The sequence below is a fragment of the Choristoneura fumiferana genome, chromosome Z (assembly GCF_025370935.1).
Source record: "Choristoneura fumiferana chromosome Z, NRCan_CFum_1, whole genome shotgun sequence".
Classification (NCBI taxonomy): Eukaryota; Metazoa; Arthropoda; class Insecta; order Lepidoptera; family Tortricidae; genus Choristoneura; species Choristoneura fumiferana.
The window spans coordinates 36,171,270-36,190,985 of NC_133472.1; the positions used below are offsets into that span (position 1 = coordinate 36,171,270).

The 19,716-nt window shown below is 38.2% G+C and overlaps 1 pseudogene; it reads right to left on the bottom strand.

Annotated features, from left to right (window-relative positions):
* Positions 1–238: 238 nt before the first annotated feature.
* On the bottom strand, positions 239–16,287 carry LOC141435998 (uncharacterized; annotated as a pseudogene).
* Positions 16,288–19,716: the final 3,429 nt, after the last annotated feature.

Genomic DNA, 19,716 nt, shown 5'->3' on the forward strand with positions numbered 1-19,716 from the left:
CTCATGCTCTGCATCAAATCAGTAACATAATTTACAAATCGCTCATCCAATAGAATAATGACTTATTTACAAAAGCACAAGTTTTAGACTTTGAATTTACGGTTTGATATCATTAAATTATCTACTTTCTAGTATAATCATTGTGTCAATATTCTGTTGGATGAACGAAATAGTCCTAGACTCCACTGCAGATATAATAGCATTCACGCTTTAATTTGTAACCAGGGCCAAGATTGGTGACAAAAATGTAATAATATCATATTGTTTTACTACTAGTAAATGTCAACACGTCTGTGGTAAACATTTTGAAGCATTGGATAAGTTCATATTTTTACACTCAACTGTAGTAGTGCTTGAAATTAGTACCAGATTCAAGCCCTAGTTGCAACTCTAAATCATACATGGTGAAAAGAGCTAGTAGCATGATAGCATGATGCAAGGGCCAAAACTCATAGGGTCTTACTAAACCAGTCAGATTTGAGCAGCAATAAAGTTTTAGTACATACATAAATACATGGCAACTTACATGATTACACAATCACAACACTGCAATGTGAAGTATAGACACTTCATGCCACAACTTTCTTCCTCTTCTGTGCGGGATGCAGAGGAATGCGCTTTGTGGGCAGGGGGAGGCGTAGATAAACACTATCTACTTTGTCCCCAAATGTGTCTTTCTCAGACAAAGTGTCTGGCAAATTTTTTCTTACTGTGCCATCATTATTCAAGTAGTCTTGGTCTTCATCAGAATTATCATCATCTTTTGAATCACCTGCTGCTTCCTGTCATAAAAAAACCCAATGTTAAGCTGGCGTCATACCTCAGTTCTATTGCGTTGCAGGATTACTAATCTATTGTATATTATCCACTATGTCACAATAGTAAAGGTATGCTAACAGCCAATGTGCAACTACTTGCATATTCAAGTAGGTACCTAGCTTCACAAAATGCCAGAGGATGCTAAGCCAACGCAAATTCACTTTTGACAAAAAAAAAAGATCCAGTTCAGATCTAAAGTAAACCTAACTAACTACATATTGCAACTAGTATTTACCTACAGCTTTGCTACCATGAAACCAATAGGTACATGACAGTTGAATTAAAATTCCCAAATTTTATCCGAGTAAAAAGTAGTCTTCTCAAGAGCTATCTACATGCCAAATTCATTCAACTCGATTTCTACTTTAGTGTAAAAGAGTACATCGGGGATGGTGACTCGACAGGGTCACGCTCACACTGTTTTGTCACCAAATTAGTTTTAAATAGTATTAATTATTATACATGTATGTTAGTCAGTAAGGTATTTATTGTATGGGCCAAGTTGCCCTAAATTAATTGTTGGGTGACAAGCGTCACTAAATGCAAAAACAATCAGTGGAATATTAACTTAACAATGCCTTGCATAAGTTTAATTATCCCTCTTGACTTTAAGTGGTAATTAGTGTCACCTGATGAAATGGATTTATCATTCCATTATTAAATTATTATTATTAATACCTAATCAATTAACACAAGCTTTTGCATTTGTAATATTGGTAGAATTTCAAAATCATACACTATGAAGTAGCCAAAATACACAATGAACCTAGTAAGAACACATGCAAAACATAAACTTACTTTGCTAACTTCAGTATCTTGTCCTATTAGCTGGTGTTTATCATCCACAGCCGTTGCCGCAACATTCTCTGAAGGAACATCTGCAGCTGTAGTGGCGAGGGCTGTTGTGGCGGCTAGTGTTCCACTCGGTATTTTGCGATCAGGCACAACCAGTAAATCAACTTCTTCCTTCTTGTGCGGTTGATCATGGGAGTCTCCAGACATACTTAAATGAAAAATAATACCTTTAAATGCTAGTTGCAAACAACTAACCGACCATACACTTTGAGCAAGTTTCAAGTTACAACGCTCGTATTGCACTACGTTAAAATCTTACAATACGCGCGCGCTGTTGTTACACAGATAATAATGTAAACAAACTAATAAGCCAACAGATATCGTGTTACTGCAATATAAGCAGCACCTTACTAATACGGAATCTATTCGTTCCCCAGACAATCGACGCCATGTGTTTCTGATTGTTTCGAAATTGATACTTTCTTGTTCTTGCATTGTTGCAAAAAGAACTACAGTAAAAAGTTTGGATGCACTTTTGTAAACAAAGTATTTTAACACTTCTTTTGGCTGTGTAAAAGGAACTTATATTTTTACGTTGGAGAACAGTTGTAATTTAATGATTATAGAAATTATGTATCACAAAAAATTACATTTCTTTAGACATCACAAAAATCAAGTAAAGAAACACAACACTTTGCAACACGATTCTGTTTACCCAATGCCAATGCATTTTTATTTCGTCACTTGTCTTTTTTATGTTGGTACTCATGCTACGTTGTTAGTGTTGCTAGTACATCATATCTAGAAATAGCTAAAACAAGTTTACTTATTCAGCCGATAAATATGACATGAACGAGAAATAAATGCAAGTTTGTTTGAATTAAAAATGTTACTGAAGCAATTTTACTTAAGTATTAAGAAAATAAAAAGAAACATTGTTTTAAGCACATTACCTTAGGCCGTGACTGAATATGAAGCTAAGGGTTCCACGGGGGCTACTACGAAATTCGAAAATCGAAGTTCTTATCGTACCGTCCCTCTCACTCTAGTATTAAATAATATTTAGCGTCAGCGGGACGGCAAGAATTCTGCACTTTGTAGTACAGGGCCAGTTCGAATCTTAAATTTTAATACGAGTCATGTTTATTATCAGCTTTAAAGTACTATATAAATATTTGTATTTAGTTATGGGCAACTTTTTTATTTATAAGTTTAGTTTGTATGTACTTTTAGTCCTTTATTACCTTTATTTTGATTTGTACTGTGCTATGTTTTATTAATAAATATACCCCCTTATTTAAGTATGTTTATTTATATGTTATCCAGTACTCGCAGCCTAAATTAAGTTTAGTAGTAAATTGTCACACGATAAATTATTATTTTTATTTTGTTATTGGTTAATGAACCCTAAATACAGTCAAACTTAGCTATTAAGGTCTGTAGCCTAGCAATACTGACCAGAAAATATTTTTTTAATTGCTCTATTCCGGAAATGGCAAAATAATAAAATAACATACAGCCTTTCGTTGGCAAACAGTTGGCAGTCGATTTTTGTACAACCCTACCGGTACACTAAAACCGCATTACCATTTATCTGTCGTGTTGTGTCGTGACTTCAGATGTATTCCCGCAGAATTGTATGGGTTTCATACATTATATTATATGTTTGCTTTAAAAAAAATTTGGCTCTGTCCATCGGAGGGACAATTATGCCAGTGTCTCGTAGTTTTTGCTCCGTTGTACGGTAAAAAAATCTAGAAAACAAATACGAGAGTAATGGTTGATGAACGATGAGCCCCCAGCGCGAACCCATTATATTGATTATTATAATGTTTGCGGTGACGTTGACATACATAGTTTGGCTAATGGACGCTGGCGACTTATTATGAAACTCGAAGTTCGTATCGTGCGGTCCCTCTCGCTCTCGTATTAAACCGTGTAAGTGTCAGAGGAACCGCACGACACGAACTTCCGAGTTTCGAGTTTCGTAGTAGCCCTGCCATAGCCGTGCTGAACCCAGCTATTATTTGAGTGGCAACATTGTTCAAATGTCATGGGCAAACAGACAAAGAGTATAAGAAAACAGACACTTCGATACCTCCTACGTATACTGGTACAAGTGACAAATTCTAATATTCCTTATTACCTACCACAAAAAATTTGCACGGATATTCCTATTAGTTTTGGAAATAAAGTGACGTATATTAATGCATTTAACACCGTTTTGCTAATCGGTACAACGTATACTGAGGCAACCGACATGCACCACTATACGCGGCACCGATATTGTCGCGGGCCGGGAAGTCCAGTGTAACTGGCAGTTGCCTCAGTGTACCGCTAGCCGTCGCTGCGTGCGGACAGTTTAAACTGTTCTACGAACACATCATTTGATAGTATATATAAAAAAAAACATGTTTTGGTCTGACAATTGCGAAGGGCAAGACCACAATAGCCGTATTTCTCATAGACAGTCATGGAAACTAAATCCAATGTGAAACCTTTTTCGTGATCTATTTCGCTATGATTTCTTTGGCAAATGTATGGGATGTCAACATAACATTGGTAGTACAACGGTTCCACCCCAGTACCAGTACGTGATTCAGTTTCCTCGGCTATACCTACATGTACGCGTGCTAGAAATATAACATTGCAGTATTACATTGCATTCTGGTAGTTGAGCATCCCCAAAAAGAAGGCGAAGGCATGCATGCTTTAATTAAAATGAGAACAGTAAATTTCAATAAGGTGCTTTGGGTAATTCTATAAACGGGGTTATTCCATTTATTTAAAATTTCTCCTAAACGTGTTGATGTTTAACCACTGGCAGCACTTTAAATGGACGCCCCATTTACCGCTCCTCGCGTCTCTCCAGATGATGCGAGGCGCTGACATCGGTTGGACGTGCAATATATATTTTTTTGGGTCGAGTGCATTTTCGTGCCAAAAAATTAAATACGAAATAACCCCAACACCGCTAACTCTAAAACCTGATAAGTTACAAGATTGAACTATTAATGTTATGACAATAATCGTTTTTTGCGAATGACTGTGTCAGTCTAAAAGGCCTAGCTATAGTTTAAATTTTTTTCCCGAATTACCCCTTTAGGGGTTATTCCAGTGAAGTGATTCCCGAAATAACCCCAGCTTACTTTAGTATGGTAATTGTCTGAGGTATTCAAACTTTCAACTTTTCAAGATTTTCATTTTTTTATTTGTGGTGTAAGGGGGCCAACCTCCATCTATGGACCCCAAGCCAACCTTACCTGCCCGTGGTGCACCCTGCCGTCTAACAGACTGGGCTCTGGCAGCTGGCTGATTGCGGCATAGCGCAGCCAAAATCGGCACAGTTAAGTCCCCGGGCCCCGGATGGGCTGCAGCATCGGCGGTGCAATAAACTGTGCCCTACGATCGCCAACTCGCATGCCCAGTGTGGGGATTATGGGCAAACCCCTACCAGAATGAAGCGCACGGCAAAGAGATGGCCCCCAGTTCCCGGTCGCCCCGCTATTCCTTGCCATAGTAGCGTTCATGGTAACGGTGGGGCAGAGGATAAACTGACCCTGGCTACGTAGAACGGACGGACTTTTAGGACACATCTAGCGCAGTTGGAAGTGGAGCTGGAGAACATAAGGTGGCATATTCAGGAGTTAAGTGAAATACATAGAGAGGGAGAGGGCACCATCATCTTAGACTCGGGCCACCTTCTGTACTTCCGCGAGGATGATCAAACATCACAGGGTGGCGTAGGGTTCCTTGTTAATAGATCCCTCTCTAACAACATTAAAGAGATCTCCAGTGTGTCGAACAGGGTAGCGTACCTGATACTTCGGCTATCAAAACGATGTAGCATGAAGTTTATTTAGTTGCTTGCATACTTGCTTCTTTGAAATGATTATGGTTCACGCGAGCGAAGCATGCTCACTTGCAAGCTTGCTTAAATGTTTGCTTGCATGCTTGCTTGCTTGCATACTTGCTTGCAAGCTAGCTTAAATGATTGCTTAAATGCTTGCTAGCATGCTTGCTTGATTGCTTGCTTCATTGAAATGTTTATGGTTCACGCGAGCGTAGCCGCGGGTAAAAGCTAGTTCAAAATATAAAAGTATATTCCGCGGCTTCGCTCCTCTCCCCCTATTCTGCTATTCGTGGCGGAGACAAACTCTATAATCCACACATCAAAGATCATAATAATCTGTCCAGCTGTTCTCGAGATATAAATGGTGTAACTAATCCAGCTTTGTTCTATAATGTATGTAGATTAATATTCTTTTGCGGAAAATTTTGAGAACCCACATTGCGTTTGTGGGTTATTTCGGAATACAGAGATTGAAAAAATCTAATTATGGATATTACTAACGAAAAAAAAAATAAAAAGAATGGGGTAATTTCAGCCTAAAAAGAAATATGAAATTGAGCCAAATTATAACAAAGTCCACCTTTCAATAACACGCAGAATAACCCCGCTATATTCCGAAATAGCCCTGTGCAAAAAAAATAAGTAACTAGTTTTTGAATACCAATATTTCCATAAATCGATCATATTTTAGAAACTTTTTTATACAGTATATAAGATCGATTAGTGGAAACGACAGAAATATCCTAAGACTTTAAATATAATGTACCAACTCGGAGTAATTAACGAAATTACAAACGTCATGTCAACTCATCAAAAATCCACGTGGAATTACCCCAAAGCACCTTATACCTACAGGTTGATAAAAAAATCCTGTACTATACTGTAACCCATATTAGGGCTACTGATTACTAATACGATATAAGTGGGAAGACATCGAAATTAGAAAGTCTTCTTGCGACTCCACTTCCATGCAAAACTTTTTTTTTTCGAATCACAGTATTTTTCTACTTGGATCATATTAGTAATTAGAAGCCCTAATGTGGTTTAAAGTATAGTACAGGTTTTTAATAACCCCCTATACACATTTTTTTATACACACCTAAGAAATGGTACCTGGCTATGTATATGGCGAAAACGGGTAAACCGTATGAAGTTATAGAAGTTTCCCAAGACTCGGAAACAGACACAAAATTTAAATCTGTTGTCAAGAAGACATTAATATATAAGGCGTATTATTAAAATTAATGATTATAATTATCATGGATAGGGAAATTTGGAAATAATTCCGATCCGCATTGGCGAGTGCTTACTCCAAATAGCGAATTGAGAACTGTTTTAAATATGTAGTTGTGCTAAATACTTGTGATGTATAGATATCACTAAAATATGATTGTAAATCTGTTTTCAAAAATACCTAGGTTTATTGCCAGACTCTTCTCAACAGAGGTTTTTTCGAACCGGTGGTAGATTTTTTTGACATTCATAGGTGCTTGTTACAATCTAAATTGAATAAAATATTTTGACTTTGACTCAATATTTCATGTCAAAGCTTGGCTTAAGCAAAGTGCTAATCAGACTTGCGCATGAAGGGTTCCATACCATCTATACAACTTCATTAGGATTAGCTTAAAAATGGCAAAAAAATTACATTTGTTGTATGGGGCCCCCTTAAATATTTATTCTTTCTATTTTTTGTTATATATATATATTATATCGACTACAGTTATACATAAGCTGTGAAAATTTCAACTGTCTAACTATCATGGTTCATGAATACAGCCTGGTGACAGACGGACGGACAGCGAAGTAGTATATAGAAGTAGGGTTTCCGTTTAAACCCTTTAGGTACGGAACCTGAAGAGGCACAAAAAGCTTAACCGTTATGTGGATACAAATGGGTGCGATGCGATATATGTATCACATGAGGAACCTTTCACAATAAAAAACGAGTACACATTTGAACAGGAATACGAATCCATTGAATGGGCTTCCATTAATTTAAAGCACTTAATACAATTACTTTTCTTAATAAAACCATTTATATTTCAAGTGAGGTTCTTTAAAAGGTATATTTCTGTATTTTGTATAGCACGTTTAAAACATTACTAGCGGTATATTGGTACAAGTGGCATGCTAATGTTAGCGTATATTGATGCAAGTGATAAAAACGTTTATAAATCAATAGATGAAGGTAAAAGAGCATCTTTTATTGTTCATTGCAAGCCATATAAGTATTTCATCTAAAAATTCATATACAATATAAAAATATCGTTAGATCAGTAATCTACGCATTACGCCTATACTGGAGCAAGTGGTAATTAGCTCAGTATACCGCACAACTACAAGATGTAAAATACGCGTATAGTAGTGTATCTGCAATTTTCTCAAAAACATAAAAATTTCAAAATTCCATGAATACAGGTAGAAAGCAAATATTTTCTTTGGAACCAATGCAAAATTTTGAAAAGTTATATCATCAAATGAGAAGTTACAGGTTTTGGAACCTTTGAACAGCTCTCCTGCAAATGTATGATTATGCACTTGTACCAGTATACGTAGGAGGTGTCGACTTGAGCTTATACTATTATCTATTCTGTGACTTGTTGAGTTTAGTACCTTCGTGTGTTAAAATAGTTTTTTTTGGAAATTTACTGCTGAAACATGGGCGGCATAATCAAAAGTGGTGTGCCACAGATTATTTTTACCATGTAAGCAAATTCAAACAAAAATACAAAACCGGCCAAGAGCGTGTTGGACACGCCCAAAATAGGGTTCCGTAGCCATTACGAAAAAATTAAGTAATATTTGTCTAAGATTTCGTATTTCCGATGTACGAGCAGCTTGGTCGTCTCTCAACCCTACTCCATCAGTGCCGGAAACGGTACACCTCCAGCGCTCGTGGGGCGAGGTGGGGGTGAAGCGGATTTCCGATTGCCTATTGAAGAGGGCCGCAGGCGGGGATAGAGCCAGGCTAGTTGCCATATCCAGGCCGGAATCCGGGGCTTGGTTTGGTTACACGCACTTCCTTCTCCTCACATTGGAACACTCCTCGACGACGACTCCTTGCGGTTGGCTGTGGTTCTTCGCCTGGGTTGTGATGTTTGCGAACCTCATATATGCATCTGCGGAACTATGGTTGAGAGCAACGGTCACCATGCATTGAGTTGTTGTCGATGTGTGGGAAGATTTCCGCGCCATCACGCGCTCAATAACTTAATAAGAAGGGCCCTGGTTTCAGCTAACGTCCCGTGCGTGCTGGAGCCACCAGGTCTTATTCGGTCAGATGGCAAAAGGCCTGATGGGCTGACCTTGGTGCCATGGCAGAAGGGAAAGTGCCTTCTCTGGGACGCTACCTGCGTCAGCACTTTTGCAGCCTCGCACCTGGGTCGAACCACGAGGACCGCGGGAGCTGCTGCGGAATCAGCGGCCCTTAGGAAGGGCGAGAAATATTCAGCCCTCTCCAATTATATATCTGTTGCGCTTGCGGTGGAGACGACCGGATGTTGGTGCTCGGAGGCTAAGTTGTTTTTTAAAGAGGTAGGACGCCGGCTGCGGGACCGGGGATTAGACTCTCGCTCCGAGTCGTTCTTGATGCAAAGGCTATCTATCGCCGTTCAACGCGGCAACGCGACAAGCGTGTTGGGCACCTTTGCGCCAGGAACGATTCGAGGCGGTCTTTTTTTATAATATAAAAATATTATTTAATTTAGCTAGCAGATTTATTATTTAGTAGTATTTAGCTCATAGGAATATGATTGTATCTAAATATATAAAACTCAAAGGTGACTGACTGACATAGTGATCTATCAACGCACAGCCCAAACCACTGGACGGATCGGGCTGAAATTTGGCATTCAGGTAGATGTTATGACGTAGGCATCCGCTAAGAAAGGATTATTCGAAATTCCCACGGGATAGGGAATAAATGGGATTTGTATTTTCACTTTGAAATGGCCCTATTTCCGTAACTATAATTATTAGAAACTTCAAATTTGGCATGCAAGTAGGTACTAACGGCTAAAAACACTTTTCAGGATTTTACGAAATTCCCACGGGATATAGTGAATAAATGGGATTTGTATTTTCACTTTTAATTAATGACCCTATTTCCGTAACTATAATTATTAGGGACTTCAAATTTGGCGAAAAAGTAGGTAATACTAACAGCTAAAAACAATTTTCAGGATTAATCAAAATTCCTATGGGATAGGAAATAAAATGGGATCTATATTTTCGCTTCAAAGTGGCCTAACTCCGTAATTATAAATATTAAAACTTCAAATTTGGCATGCAAGTAGATAATACTAGTAGGTAAAAACTGTTTCAAAGATTTTCCGAAATATCCCACGGGATAAAACGAATAAAAAGATTTTATTTTCACTTTCAATCATTGACCCTTTAACCGTAATCCTATAATTGTTAGGGAGTGGAATTTGGCGAAAGTAGGTAAACTAACAGCTAACAATTCAGGATTTAGCAAATGACTATCCTTCATTCATCTTGGCGAGGAATTTTCCAAGTTTAGAAGGGAACTAGCTTATTCGTTTTATCCGTGGGACATTCGGAAAATCTTTGAAATATTTTACCTATTAGTATTTCAATGACAATGAAGTTTAATATTTATATTACGCCCGATGGGCAGCCACTTTGAAGTGAAAATATAAATCCCATTTATTCCCTCCATAGGAATTTTGATAAATCCTGAAAATTTTAGCTGTTAGTATTACCTACTTTTTCGCCAAATTTGAAGTCCCTAATAATTATAGTTTTACGGAAATAGGGTCATTAATTAAAAGTGAAAATACAAATCCCATTTATTCACTATCCCGTGGGAATTTCGTAAAATCCTGAAAAATGTTTTTAGCCGTTAGTAGGTACCTATTACCTACTTGCATGCCAAATTTGAAGTTTCTAATAATTATAGTTACGGAAATAGGGCCATTTCAAAGTGAAAATACAAATCCCATTTATTCCCTATCCCGTGGGAATTTCGAATAATCCTTTCTTAGCCGAACTTTCTTACGTCATAACATCTACCTGAATGCCAAATTTCAGCCCGATCCGTCCAGTGGTTTGGGCTGTGCGTTGATAGATCACTATGTCAGTCAGTCACCTTTGAGTTTTATATATATAGATATATACATTTTATACCTTAGGCTGCTAATTAAGAGTAAAACTCCTATAAATCTCAAGCAAACTTAGCCGTTATAGTTTTCCTTGAAAGTTTGATATACTTACTACCATCCTGATTTTTTTTTAATTTTCCACCCACCGGTTTAGATTTTAGAGGGGGGGGGACACTCGATTTTAATGAAAATTTGCACTTTAAAGTTGAATATTTCGCAAAAAAATCAATAAATCGAAAAATCGTCTGCTCAAACCCCTAATGGTTTTAAAATACCTAACCAACGATACCCCACACTATAGGGTTATATGAGAAAAAAAATCACCCCACTTTACGTCTATGGGAGGTACCCTAAAAAAAAAATTCGTTAATTTTTTATTGTACCATTTCGTCGGCATAGTTTACATATATATCTGTGCAAAATTACAGCTTTCTATCATTGATAGTCCGTGAGCCAAGCCGCGGACGGACGGACAGACAGACAGACATGGCGAAACTATAAGGGTTCCGTTTTTGCTATTTTGGCTCCGGAACCCTAAAAAGCAGAGAGGGAAGCCTTGTTCAAACAGAAAAAAAGAGTGTTTAGTTAGATGCGGTGGCCGAATTTGTAGGTTAATAGGCATGGCAAAATATTTTGATACTAATGTCGTTTTTCGTTTTCAGAACTGGTCAATATAATTGTGGTTCCTAAGATTCACTTATTTTTCAAAAGTATTCGTATTCAGTTTTTTATGTACACGTACATGTATTGTTTTAAATAATTACTTACTTATTTTCCAATAGGCACGCGATAGACACAGAAGCATAAAATAAATAAAAAATAGAGAAAGAGTGAGAGAGAGAGAGAGAAAAAGCATCACAACACGACAGATAAATTTGAATGCGGTTTTACACTAATCCCGATGGATAAAATTTTTATAGGCCATGATTCTTTGTCATACGTCAGATTTTTTAAGTGTTTTCATTTCAAAAGATACTATCCTTTTACCATGTAAGGTCAACATCTTTAATTCATGTCATTAGCCAGCATGGAACCATTTCACAGTAAATGTCATAGTGACATGGCATTAGGAACCTTTTCCGAAAAGGTTCCTAATGCGATTTCATTTGAAAAGGTTCCATGGTGGCTCATGATGAAAGTCCTTGACCGTATGTACCTACTCCGTTGGCAAAATTCAACAAAGCTCCAGCACCTAATATGACAAAGGATGAGGAGCACTAAGTACTACTTAATTGACCAGTTTTAATTGTGGTAATTGTGTGGTAATTGACCTTTATATACTAACACCTATGGATGATGTGTGCCAAATGTACCTACAATAGTCCGAATTAAATATTTTTGAATTTGAATTTGAATAACTGCCATTTAGGTACTTGTACGTCAAGCGGAACGCCTCTACCCCGATGCTAGATCGTAATGTGATTGTATTACTTTTTTAAAATTTCTCCAAGTATCTTGGGAAACGTATTTTTTTCCAAAGATTTTAAAGTTGAACGCGTATATGAGCCAAAGTACCACATAGATCTTTTTAATGTCTTTTTTAACACATGTTTATTTCCCGGAAATTCACGTACCTATATGGGCGTATGGTACAAAAAATGAATGAAAAGATGTGTTATTAAAATTTATTCGTTGTGGTTGAAGGACAGAGTATTAGCTAGTGTGCCAAATTTTAGAAGTCTCGGATACACCATCTCTGAGTAACGACAGTTTTTGATTTTGAAAGCCCGTCCTGTAAAGTAAGGATTTTACACTTAAGCCCTTGTACGAAGGACCCATCGATATTTATGCACGCTTTGTTGTGTCAGATATTGGTGCTGGTGACTGTACCTTTAGGGGCTGTTTCACCAACCATTGATTAGTGTTAACTGACGGTTAAATGTGATGCCGTCACTATTTGTTTTGTTCGAATAGACGGAGACGGCATCACATTTAACCGTCAGTTACACTAATCAATGGATGGTGAAACAGCTTAGCCTTTCAGGCGTTAGCCAGGCGTGAAGCTAGCAGTAGGTAATAATAATAATATTATTAATATTAATATTGTAATATTATGATATAATTATAATTATTTATATAATTTAATTTATGTACGTACCTATTCTTTTTTATGTAAGGTGAAGCCGCATTCCCATTTATCTGTCGTGTTGTGTCGTGACGCGTCAGAACGGTATCGGTTTCATACATTTTATATGGTTGCGTTCACATTATCTGATGCAGTGTGTGGTGACGGCTTGTGTTGTGTCGCATCAAAGCTATATTATATTATTATATGTATAGAGAGAGAGACAGAGAGCATCACAACACAACACGCCAGATATATGTGATTGCGGCTCTAGACACATACTTATTCGTACCCCTCCAAATGAGAATCTAATGAACACCTACGAGATATTGGTGCTGGTGACTGTAGTAGGTATCGGGTGACACTCTTTACCGGCCTGGATAATACCGACCTTGTTTTGCGTGTACCTACACGCCCATAGAAACTCATGTCAGTTTCAATGGGCGTGTACACGAAAAACAGGGTCGGTATTTCCATGTTGGTATTATCCGTGGCCGCAGTACCCGTAGAATAGTTATTTATTATTTCCTAGGTCGCGCTGTCATCGTTCATCCACCATTACCTCTCACATTTTGTTTTCTAGAAGTTTTTTACCGTACAACGGCAAAAACTACTAGACACTGGCAAAATTGTCCTCCGATGGACAGAGCCATATTTTTTTAAAGAAACAACAATTATTTCCGAGTTGGTGAATGATGAGGGAGAGTCCTCGATAATATCATATTATATTAATAATTTCATATTTGCGGCTTTTGCTGTTGAAACGCTTGGGCCGTAGGGTCCCGAAGGAAAAAACTCTTTAAATTAAAAAAAAGAAGCTTGCCCGTTCCACTTATGACCATAGGGCTGGCTCTTTCCTCGGTCAACGTATTGGCATTGCCTTATGGGCACCCTGCCCAATAGCAGCGACTTGGGTGATATTGATTATAGATTTTTAGGGTTCCGGAGCCATAATGGCAAAAACGGAACCCTTATAGTTTCGTCATGTCTGTCTGTCTGTCTGTCTGTCCGTCCGCGGCTTTGCTCAGGGACTATCAATGCTAGAAAGCTATAATTTTGCACGGATATATAGGTAAACTTGGAAGATTCCGTATAAAATACGAAATCCTTAGAAAAATATTACTTTTTTACTAATTTTTTCGTAATGGCTACGGAACCCTATTTTGGGCGTGTCCGACACGCTCTTAGCCGGTTTTAGTATTAGAGTAAGTTAGTTTTAGTTCTATTTTTGTTAATTATTATATATAATTATTTGTTTGTTTATAAATTAAAACTATGAAGTCATATTATATTGTAATATAAGTCACAATATTTCATACCCCTAACTAATGAGCATCTATTGAATACGACATTGTATATTAAGTAGGTGTTACACCTAAATACTCTGAGGGATTTAAATAATGCTTAAAATTTATTTCAATCTAAGTAAAATACTTAGTTATGCTGCGGTTAAGCACGGACCCATTATCAGCGATACAAATTATGACTTATTTTGCCAAAACTTTTCAATTACATACGTAGGTATGTAGTTATGTATAGGTACAAAATTTACCCATTGACTAGGTAGAATAAATATCTTTACATCACACTTGCTCGTAAACAGTGTCATAACATGCAGGCTACCTTGGTTGCAACCCCCCAAATAAAACCCTCGACCTTAATGTGCTTGTCATGAAACCCGTGGTCGGTAAATGATTCATTGCGCGTACTAATGTTCTTGTCATGAAGCCCAAGGTCGGTAAATGAGTCAATGTGCGTACTTGTACTGCTGCGCCGTGCCCGTGCGCGCGCTGCTGCTGCAGGACTACATGGTCTACATGCACACGCACGTTGGGGCGCATGCTGCGGGAGGTAGAGGGCGGCGCTACCAAGAGCACAGCCTAAGGTATCGCCAATATTTGGAACAATTATATTTTTTCTTTTACAAATATAAAATTTTACTCGCAAATGTGATGAAAAACATTGTATGTCGCACGGGCGGTACTAGAATTACGAACATCGACCTATTAAAGCCCTCAGTCTTCGACTTCGGGCTTATAATAGACTCTCGTTCGTAATTCCTTATTTACCGCCCTTAAGACACAATGTACTATAAATCACCGAATACTTAGGCATCTTTAGACGAAATCGTTCTTGCATAAGTTTTTCTTCGGTCTTGAATAAAAATGTGTACCTATAGGTAGATACTAAAGAAAAGACTCAATCTTATTCAAAGACAAGGTATCATGCACTTAACTTACAATTTGTAAAATGACGGCGATCGTTCACGTACACGGTGTGTGTCATTGTTAGAGTTGAGTACAATGTCCTTCTTCTTGTTACGCTTTTTGGTCGGGATCCAGATAATGCCAAAGGTTGTTGAGGATTTTGCGTTCTTAGGATTTCCATAACCGTCATTGGATGAAGACGGGTAGTTTTTCGAAGACAATGGTGCGAGGCTTGTTGGTTTCCCACTGGGTATGAAATCAAATGATTTTGACGGTTTCGGACTGGCACTTTTTGATATTAGATTGGTGCCACTTTTGCTGCTTGGCTTGGTATTTTGGCTGGTGTAACCGAGGCCGCTTTTGCTTGTGGAGCCGAGACTAGATTTGCCTGAAGAGCCCAACACGCCACTACTCTTGCTTGTAGAACTGATACCGGTTTTTCCCGTTGATCCTAGCCCACTTTTCCCGATGGAACCAAGTCCAGCCTTTCCCGTCGAGCTGGCACCCGGCTTTTTCATTATCGGTGCCAGAGTTGAAAGCTACGGAAGGTTATAAACGTTATCTTAGTAGTGCCAATAACAATGATTAAAATAGTAGAGCATGAACATTTTATGTCTATACGTAGGCACAGTCCAAGACACCTCATCTCGCGGTAAATGCACGTTTGAATTGAATGCACTCTAACAAAGAACTATACTGACATACTAACACTCTGATGAACAGGTATAGGTTTCTACTTGTTGTGAAGTCGTAAACTAATAGTTATAAATAGGTATGGTAAAACCTAATCTATCTTATTATAACCTTTAATCGGCATAGTCTAGTTGTAAAAACTTTAAACCCGCGTTTGGTTGGTTATCAGACGGGGGTCGATTAACGGTATTCATAAGGCTTCAAAATTATCGTACACATTCATAGGTTATAAGACAAGTATTGCAGTGCGCATTTAATTAATGTACTGGTTCACTAACAAGGCTATTGCAGATAAGTCAGCGGCAATTCTACTTAAGATATCATATAATAGTAAACGTAAGTTGCGAAATATGTATATACGTGACCCCGATAACCTAATAAAGTTAGTCGTATGTGACTTTTAAGTGAAATAAAACTTACGGGTTCGTGTACTGGTTGGTTTTAGTTGAATCAATCCAAATCACACATGTGTCACATCACATCGTTTGCGTAGCGGTTTTCTAATGGCGTGTGTGGAACGTTGCGTCCGCGCAAGTGTTCGTGCGGTCGCGGACTGGCTGCCACCACACATCGGAGAGCACGAATAAAAACACACGACTTCCCCAGCTAAACAACTTTCGCCATAAAATTAAATTTGTTATAGCGATGTCGTCATTTTCTTTTAGACGAGCACCTAATGACTGTATGGGGCTAATTTGAAACATATACGCCGCGACACTGGGCATAATAGTGGCAACGAATGGCTTTGTCTCGCTGGAAATAAGCAGAACAGCTGGCGGATAAATTGCTTAGTATATACGTAGTATGCGCAGTAGGTAATATGTAGGCTGCATTTCATTTAGTCAACATAACTTAGGTTTATTGTTATCCGTTATAGCCAGCTAAGGTTTACGCAAAAGACTCATGGATTAAATACAGTGTTATTAGTTTTAACCCCCGACGCAAAAAGAGGGGTATTATAAGTTTGACCGCTGTGTGTCTGTCTGTCTGTGGCACCGTAGCTCTTATACGGGTGGACCGATTCGACAAAATCGGTTCAGCTGTTTTTGAGATACCTATTGAACTTTGAAGTAACAAAGTCGGGGAGTTTCCTTTTTTTGTTGGTTAGGTTATTAATTGTTATACAGTGTCTTAGGTACCGTAACCTAACCAACAAAAAGTTTGAAAACGCCGACTTTGCCACTTCAAACTTCAATATTACAAAAACGGTTAAACCACTTTTGATAAAACATGTCTAAGAACCATCGCTAGAAAACCAGCTTCCAAATAAAAAAACCGCATTAAAATCGGTCCACCCGTTTAAGAGATAAGGTGCCACAGACAGACAGACACAGAGACACACATAGCGGTCAAACTTATAACACCCCTCTTTTTGTGTCGGGGGTTAAATATAATACATATATTATATATACAAGAATTCCTCGTTTTAAGGTATTAGATAGATAGATAGTATACAGTCTCATCTAATTACTGACAAATCAAATTACTAAATTAGTCTTTTCATTAATGGGATAAATTTTAATAAATGCAATGGCAAATCTATTTATTTAACTACTCGTATCTAATAATAATAAAAAAAATGTCGTCTGTAGCGCATCACTTCAGAAAGGCTGCACAACTATTTGACTACTTAATTATTTTCTGCTGTTTGTAGTTGTCGGGATAAAGTATGCAACTATATATGAAGGAAAATGATTGATTAAACTTACGGAAGAGTGTTCAGAAAAGTTCAGACCACACTTAAATTATCTAAGGAAAAGAGGGTAAAAAATCTTCAAGAAAAACTGAAGGAAATAACAAACTTTCTTTCTAAGTAAATAGGTACACCTGTACAAAGCCGGGGCGGGTAGGTAGCCTATTATAGGTAATATTATATGTAGGTACTTTTAAAACAAAAGCCCACGTTAATTTCGTATCATTATGAGCTACCTATGTATGGTAGTCAAGTTGTTTAGCACCCAATCATAGCGTGTACTACGAGTACACCGCCTCTAACTGCGGGGCTATTACGAAATTCGAAAATCGAAGTTCGTGTCGTTCCGTCCCTCTGACACCTATACTATTCAATACGAGAGTGAGAGGGACGGCACGATTTGAATTTCGATTTTCGAATTTCGGAGTAGATAGGCCCTCTGGTCTGCTGTGAAAAATCAAATTGGCGTTAAGTGTAGCGTTATGTGCTAAACTATTTAATATTCGGAAACAATAGTCTTTGTACTAAATAGTTGGTTAAGTTTAGTTAGTTAGTTTAAGGTCCATATCAAGGTCCATTGCTCGTTTGCCATCTAGTCGAATAAAAAAAAAAAAAACTAAGACAATTTATATGCTAACCCGCGACCTTATGATAGCTATAGATAAGCAAGGTATGTGTGTTTATGCAGTTCCTCCACCTCCACACTGTAAGAACACACACAAATCACACAAACCATCTATCACCACCACCATACTGCACTGACGCGTTTCGAACTCAACCAGAGCTCATTTTGAGAGCAACATAACCGTACACCATGCTACCAGATGTTATACAACACCAGTACCCTTAGTGTAAGTTTACGGTTACAAAATACGTCTCACATACGGAAACACGAACAGCACCTCTAGCGGAACGTTTGCGATGTTCGTGTTTCCATACAAATTGAGATTTTAACGCGAACGCGATCGAGACGTATTTTGTAACCGAAAACTTACACTAAGGGTACAGATGTTATCCACCCAGCGTGTACTCACAAAAACGTCCAATACTTTTTACGCAATATTTTTTTGTATCTTCCTGTAAGACAAAGTACTTGTCATTGGCCATTCGATTTCATTCAGTGTCCTCTGGCCTCTCGTAACAATGGTACCTATGGACATGTAATTAAGCGTCAATAGGCGTTATTTAACCGTCATGGTGGGCCTCAGTTAAGGTTTAATTGCTTTAACTGTTTCCAAGTAATTCCACGCATCAACTGTCACGCAATTTGTGATAAGTTCGAAAGTTCAAGCCTTATTGGTACATACTTACCTACCTAACTGCAGTTCCGATTCGATTTGTTGGAGGCCAAGCATACCTACTCGCTTCTGTTGTAGGTATCTATTTATTACTATATTTCCCCGTTTCTTGGTCGTCATACTGGCATGTCATACTAATATGACCCGTGAGAATCGCTTGTATTGGTGGTAATATTATTATTTTTTCGCTTATTTTACTAATACATTATTTTATCAGTCGCATATATTTTCACAGCATTAGGCAACCCCACGCCTTATGTCGACGGAGCCCCGTTTAGCGGAGCTCCTATTTTTGGGCGATCTGCCTTTCGGGCATTTGAAGATACCTAACGAGCCTAACCTACCTATTAATGTAATAATAAGTAGGTATGACCTGTCGGTAGGCCTTCAACAAGATGGAGCGACGATTTGGTTTAAGATCGCGGGATTGCGGTGGATGCGGAAAGCGCAAGACCGGTCTGAGTGGAGAGCCTTGGGGGAGGCCTATATCCAGCAGTGGGCGTCTTTCGGCTGACATGATGATGAAGTATGACCACCAAGAAACAACTAATTATTTTACTAATAATATTAATTATACTTGCGCTGCTGCAGGCCAAGGCGGAAAAGGCGGGATGACCTGGATGCGTTCTCCATCTCCAGCGACTGGCTAGACATAAATGTAGACAGGGCGAGTTGGAAATCCAGGGCAGAAGCGTTTCCTTGGCCGTGGACATTACCACAAGCTAATAAAAATACATGTGAAAATATCTAAGTATGTCTGTTAAATTACCACTTCAAAGTTATACTACTGTACCGATTGAGATAGCATAGCATAATTTCCGCGGGATAGCTGCAATTGAATTCTTCACAGCCGGAGTCGCGGGCAAAAGCTAGTATAGCATTACATCAACGAACAGCTAGAATGCGCCCCCTAATTCTTTCCATATATAATTAGGCACCGAATTTAAATTCATGAGCCAACCTAGAACCTTGTCTTCCCACTAATATTTATGACTTCAGTCTGTTTGTTTCTTAGGTACCTACATACCTTATCACGTCTTAACCGCTAAATCGATTTAGATGAAATTCGGTACCTATACAGATAGTTTGAGTCTCAGGGCAGAACATAGGATAGTTTATATCCCGGATTTTTTATTTTCCGCGGGATTGCCATAAACTAATTAGTAA